Here is a 6,000-nt window from a genome sequence, read left to right as displayed (position 1 = left end):
TGATCACCGGCCTCAGTGGCAAGTAGTTTTCCAACGTTACTAGCCACTCTGCATTTTTACTAGCCACAATTTTGTTGTTGGGAAAATGAATATGACATAAATATGACTTTAACATGCTAAAATTACTTGATTTTGTTTAAAATTACTTGAAAATTATTTAGATTTTGTGTTTAGTCCACATGCCTCATTCATTTCACGTTTTGTGAAAAATTTTAAACATGTCAAATCAAGCTAAATATAGCTGTATACTAAACCTTTTATTTAACAAAAGATGTCTTAAAAAAACAAAGAAAAACAATTGTCATGTATCAAAAATATGCACAGTAATCTGTCCTCGCTAAAGGTGTCTCAGATCACCAGTTGACTACACATAAACGAAGAGTTAATCTCATATTAAAGCAATGTTGTTGTAAAAAAATAAAAATTAAACCATATAAACAAAAATAACCGTAAGCAAAAGAAAGCTAGTGACAAACATACTGTGTGATAAGGCCAATTAATAATCTGTTCAAAGTGAAAGCAACCGGTGCTGCTACTACCCACATTTGTCGGGTGTTAATGTTATAAGCCCTGGTCCTTGAACAGAAAATAATTCATTCATTCATTCATTTTCTTTTCGGCTTAGTCCCTGTATTAATTCGAGGTCGCCACAGCGGAATGAACCTCCAACTTATCCAGCAAGTTTGTACGCAGTGGATGCCCTTCCATCCGCAACATCATCTCAGGGAAACATCCACACACACTCATTCACACTCGTACACTACGGACAATTTAGCCTACCCAATTCACCTGTATCGCATGTCTTTGGACTGTGGGGGGAAACCGGAGCCCCCAGAGGAAACCCACCCAACAGCATGGAGAACATACAAACTCCACACAAACGCCAACTGACCCAGCCGAGGCTCGAACCAGTGACCTTCTTGCTGTAAGTTGACAGCACTACCTACTGCGCCACTGCGTCGCCCAGAAAATAATAATAATAATAATAATAATAATAATAATAATAATAATAATAATAATAATAATAATAATAAAAGTTAACTAATCTAGTGCACTTAAAATGAAGTACAGTCCGCCAGATGGTTTAAAGCAGAAATGGTGGTTTAAAGCACTTATATTCTTAGCAACAGATGTTTCAATGTAAAGCAAGTAATTCTTTTCAAGCAAACATTGCGCTAAACTGCAGGAATTATTCAGTAAAATATTCAGTATTTGAGCCCCTAAGTTTTCTATATTGTCTATTTTAAAGTGAGACTTGAAGTTAAACTTTTTGAAAACAAATGAAACCTGGTTTTGTGGACTGCAGTTTAAGTGGAAACTATTTTATATTGTCTGTGATAATCAACATTGTCTATAAATTTCTATTAAAACCAGAACATTTTATTAATTCAGTCACCATGAGTTTTAAATAGTTGCGAGGGAGAAAGAAATAATTCTCAGTGGGCGTCATTGTGGGTGGTGTAATTTCCAAGCACTAAGATGTAATTTCTTTGTTTTTAGTTTTTTAAAAGTCAAGATGATCGCAGTCTGTTTTGTGGATTTAAAATAAGATAAATGCAACTCAATTAAATATTTTGTTCATGTACTGTTCAAACTTTTTATTTAAAGTGTGGGAGAAATGGTAAATATCCCACTGAGGGTCTTTTAGTGTTGTGTAGAATCTCACATCAATCCACGTTTGCATTTAATTTACAAATCCTGTGTGAGCCATAATCCATGGATGAGATAACAGATGCCATCTGAACCACTCAAGCAGGAATTCTGTCATCTTTATATTTTTTAAACCATAAATTTATCAGCATAGTTTTGTGCAAATCAGTTTGGGTAATTTGTAAATACAAACATTTTGTATTTTGTGTTTATAGAGATGAACTATGAAAAAAAGCCAAATGTGAGCTGTTGAGGTTAAAACCTACATTTAGTTTGGTAAAAATAGGCGTAATATGAATGAAATTCACTCATGTTTTCATTATCACAATTTCACATCCATTCCTAAAGATATATTCACCCAAAAATAAAACATTTACTTACTATTTACTCTCCCTTAGTTTGTTGCAAACTTTAATGATATTCCTTTCAGCTTAGTCCCTTTCTTCACCAGGGGTCGCCACAGCGGAGTAAACCGCCAACTTATCCAGCATATCTTTTACACAGTACTGGGTAAATGTATCTTTTACTTCCAGCTGCAACCCAGTACTGGGAAACATCCTTGCACAATCATTCACACACATACACTACGGACAATTTAGTTTATCCAATTCAACTATACAGCATGTCTTTGGATTGCGGAGGAAACCGGAGCACCGTGTCACCCAGTTTCCTTTTTCTGTTGAACACAAAGTTATTCTGAAAAATGAAAAACAGTCACTGGTTAGGCTACAGGTTTTCATCATTTTTTAAAATAATTTATTTTGTGTTTAATTAAAAGGAAAGGAAAAGTAAGTCAAACCGGTTTTTGACAAGAGGCAGTACATAACAATTTTAATTTTGGGGTGAACTATCCCTTTAAAATCATCCACAGTGGCCTCAAAACATCGAAAAGAGTCAACTTCTAGGCTGCTATAGGGAAGCATAGCTATTTTATAGAATGCAGCGATTTAGCTATTCAGGAAAATCAGATTTCCGAGTTTTATCCTGTAAATGTGAAAAAAATATTGCAAGACAAACTGAACTGCAGAAATAAATTCCAAACACTACACGGGGAAAACTATAACTCCGAGTATACGAACTGTAACACTACATGAAGTCGATAGCTTGGCCATTTATTTAGAAATCCAGTCAAAGATCATCCACGTGATCTGAAATTTCGCGCCAAGGCAACAACTTGCTTTTAAGATGGTTTGTGTTTGACGCACGCTTTCGCAAAGTTTACCAACAAAAACATGCTTATTTCCATATGGATGCGTCATAACCAGGAGTATTTAAAAAATACGTTTTAGTATTAATCTTTTCTACAATATATGAAATAGAATGATTTAAGTGGATTTCACCAACGTGATATCGGCGGGTTGGACCAGCATGAATCAGCTGGGTTGAAAACGACACGAGCTTCTTTACCGCTACTATCCGGGAGGTTTCGTTATTGAAGTAAGTTGTTTTTACTTTTAGCATTATTATGTGTGGTTTCTAATAAGTGAAATGCAAATGAGTGGTTTGCCCAGCCTAGTTTACTGAAACCTATGAAATTCTAGTCAGTAAATAGGCTACATCTGTGAAAACCAATCAAAATTGTACAAACAAAAACGTACAAACAAAATTTTACCCAGAAAATGAGTCTAATGAGCTAAATTAATTAAACAAAAATTGTTTAAAATAAGGGGGAAAAGTTTAGCCAAAATTATACCAATAAAGTGACTACAATCTACATTTTAAATAGTTTTTCTAAATGGGTATTACTGTATATGTATGATGGCGGCATTTAACTGAATGTTTTGGAGGTTCTTAAAGAGATGTGCATTGAAGAATTGCAGATTTTCCATTAACATTTAGTTGTTAAAGGGATGGTTCACGAAAAAATGAAAATTCTGTGATGATTTACACATCTTTAACTTGATTTAAACCGGTGTTTTGTATTTTAAACACAATATACTAAAGAGTGTTGCCTAGAATCAGAATGTCCTCAAGTTAAGTATCCATAGTATATTCTGTGTCAACAGCTGCTTTTCCCAAGCATTCTTTAAAATATCTGTGTGTTCAACGAAAAATAAATCACAAAACTGGGTTGAGTGTGAGTAAATTGTTGGGTAATTTTCTATTTTTTGAATGAACTATCTCTACAAACTTGCACGTAAGCTGACACTGACTATGTTTACATGGACATTCGCAATCAAATTATTAGCCTTAATCTGAATAAGACAATAATATGATTTAGGTGTTTACATGTGTTGCTTTTTAAATGTTTCTTTCATGATCCCCTTTTACATGTTATAGCACATAGATCGATTAATGTCATTGCGCCACCAGGCTATCCACATTTCCTCTGGAGGTTCATGTAATTTTGGATGTTTCACTTAAAATTTTTTGTCTTTAACTGCAGTTTCACTATCATTCAGGAACATTTCATTTATACCCAGTGACAAAGGTTTTGCATGCGAGGACGAATGACTAGTTGAAGAGTGTTTTTTAATGGAAATTGATACCTCATGCCCAATGGGAAAAAAAATCTGCATTTGGCAATGCGTGTGTCTGTGGTCCTTTACTAACACGACAGGTGCAGAAAATAGTATCAAACAGCTGTGCCTGTGTGTATATAAAATATCCTGTCGCAAAACGCGGCGAAAAGTCCTACATGACAATAGTAGTTTGATTGCGGTGTTTACATGTCTGTACTGCACTTCTATAATGCAAGTAAAACCAGCATACTCCACGTCTTAATCTGATTTCTGTTTCTTTCAAAATGCTGTTTACATGGTAGACACTTATTAACAGTGTTGTCACAATCGTATTAAAACTCGGATTATTAGTGTCCATGTAAACGTATTCACTGTTTCTTTACAACCAAGAGCAAGACATGTGCAGTGTATTTTTCATCAAAAATTGTACTTGTGTCTTATGTTATTTATTTATTAAACGGTGTTATTTTGGATGCTGTATTAAAAAAGAAGTATAGTAAAATCCCATAATAACATTATCTTTGCATATCGTATAGCTTCACATTGTAAGACATCAGTGTATCATCAAGAGCCATTAGTTTTGTTTTGGCTTGATGTACTTGTTGATGTACTTGTTGACTCTGGGTGCCAATAGCTCTTTTGATAAATGACCAAGGACCACTTTTTAAGCTAAAAATCTTCTGTTAAATTCTCCTGAAGAGACCTACATATTGAATAGCCCGAGGATGAGCAAATTAACAACTTTTCTTTTACTATTTGTCTCATGTTGCATGGGTATATGTTAAATATACATTTTTAATATACATTAAAAATGTATATTAAATATACATTGTGTGGGTCAAAATTATAGATTTTTACTGAGTAGTAAGTAAAGATCAGGTTCCATTAAAACATTTAGTAAATTTCCAACTATATTCCGTCATAATTTTTCATTAGTAATTTGCATTGGTGGACAACTTTAAAGGCAGTTTTCTCAATATTTAGATTTATTTGAAGCCTCAGATTCCAGTTATTTAAATAGACATACTGTATCTTGGCCAAATCCTAACAAATTAAACATCAACAGAAAGACGGGTTATGCAGCATTAAGATATAAAAGTCTCAATTTTCAAAAATGGAAATGGCTGTTTTTCTAGTCCAGCCTCACATTTGGTGAACTATACTTTCATGTACAATCCTAAAGGGAAAACACTGATGCAAACTCACGTCAGTTAATAACTTATGGATTTAGTGTCTAATTCGTATTAATCTGTACAATCTCATTCATACATCCTTGTAAGATTTGATCATCACCTAATGAGGGATATGGTTAAGTTGCGGTCACACCTGTTAAATTCTGTCGTTTGGCAATGTGAAAAAGGACGGGATAAAACAAGATGTTTAGACATTGATAAAGCAAGTGATTGTGCCATATTTAACATTTCTGTGCAGAGACGTCAAGTTTTGATCTTCTATTAGTCGCATCATCACATGCAATCACGTGATGTCAACTAACTTGAACTTTGCAATGCAGCGACATGCGAAATTTAAGCTTGTGTTTCCAGTCTGCCATATTCACATGTGTATGGAAGTCTATGTGATGAAAAAAGTGCATTGTGACAGTGGCTTGGTTTGGGGGCACAATTCCTCTTTAAAAAATTCTGTTTTTCATGAAAACAAAATCACATGAATTTGTACTAATTAGCCACTTTCTGACAATAAGTAAAATAATTACGTTCTCTTATGAAAACACACTTTTCAAGACACAACTCAACTTAACTTTTTGATTTTGTGGCTAATTCCTATCCATTTGGATGATCTCTTTGATGATCTCTATGAGCCGCAGCTCATTTTCATTTAAAGCCACAGGCTACAAAAATAGCTACAATGTATTCTGTCAACGCAATAG

General features: G+C 34.1%; 1 protein-coding gene and 1 long non-coding RNA gene across 2 annotated transcripts in view; one reads left to right on the top strand and one right to left on the bottom strand.

Moving 5' to 3' along the window:
* The window catches only part of kmo (kynurenine 3-monooxygenase), a 37,613-nt gene extending 36,027 nt beyond the window's left edge, over positions 1–1,586 (top strand). Inside the window, exon 13 of the mRNA XM_073919395.1 lies at positions 1–1,586. This exon is cut by the window's left edge and continues 719 nt beyond it. The gene's annotated coding sequence lies outside the window, so the exon portion shown is untranslated.
* The window catches only part of LOC141377053 (uncharacterized), a 61,086-nt gene that overhangs the window by 10,505 nt on the left and 44,581 nt on the right, over positions 1–6,000 (bottom strand). The window lies entirely within an intron of this gene.

This window comes from Danio rerio, chromosome 13, assembly GCF_049306965.1.
Source record: "Danio rerio strain Tuebingen ecotype United States chromosome 13, GRCz12tu, whole genome shotgun sequence".
Lineage (NCBI taxonomy): Eukaryota > Metazoa > Chordata > Actinopteri > Cypriniformes > Danionidae > Danio > Danio rerio.
Note: the sequence above shows the minus strand (reverse complement) of the source record. Positions and strands in the feature narration are given on the sequence as shown.